The sequence below is a fragment of the Cephus cinctus genome, unplaced genomic scaffold, assembly GCF_000341935.2.
Source record: "Cephus cinctus unplaced genomic scaffold, Ccin1 Ccin1_scaffold0670, whole genome shotgun sequence".
Classification (NCBI taxonomy): Eukaryota; Metazoa; Arthropoda; class Insecta; order Hymenoptera; family Cephidae; genus Cephus; species Cephus cinctus.
The window spans coordinates 126,601-127,400 of NW_014333297.1; positions in this window are offsets into that span (position 1 = coordinate 126,601).

An 800-nucleotide genomic window follows, 5' to 3' on the forward strand; every position below is an offset into this window, starting at 1 on the left:
CACCCCCTCACCCCCGCACCGCCCACACCGCGCTTAAGCCATTACACGCATTGAGCGCCAGGACAACGTGTATTTCTTTATTATATTTCAAATAATGGAAAAGGGTTTACTCGTTAAACTCTCGTAATGGGAAAGGGACGCTATTTGAAGCCCGACCGAGAGAGCAAATTGTCGTACGGCCCCCGCGTGTTACGTGCCTGGCAACATGCCCCCCACTGTATTGGGGGCTGTTTCGAGTAGTCTAAGGGGTGTGTATTGGTTGAAGGATCGAGGGACTCCAAAGGGTGTCCGAAATCCCGAGTGCCAATGTCCCACAATGTGTACCCATAGTCACCGACGCCGATCCGGACCGCCCCTCGACACTTGATCCTTGTTTGAGCACTTTCCAGCAGCACCGTGTAACTCCCATGGTCCTCCGTTGCTGGACCGCCAATCCCATTGCCCCCCTGCCCCCCCTGCCCCTTGCACCGTATCGCACGAAATCAAATCGGCCACAACTTGCGTTTCGCGTTCCGCGCTTCGTGTTTCGCCGTGGAAACGGAGCGTGGAATGACCTCGCGAACAATGCTCGGCTTATCGGGTTCCCAGTCCTCCTCCTGCCCCCCTTTGCTACCTCGCGCTTCTCATAACACAGCCCCACTTTCACCTAGTTCCCTTGAATGTATCCTTTCCAAGTTTTTCCTCAATTTTCGCCAATGATCTCTCCGTGTTCACGTACGGGTGGACTGTTCCACCCACCCGAGGTGGCAGCGATGCTCAAGTTGAGAATAAGAATTGAGGTTAACGTTGAGGCGGGGGGG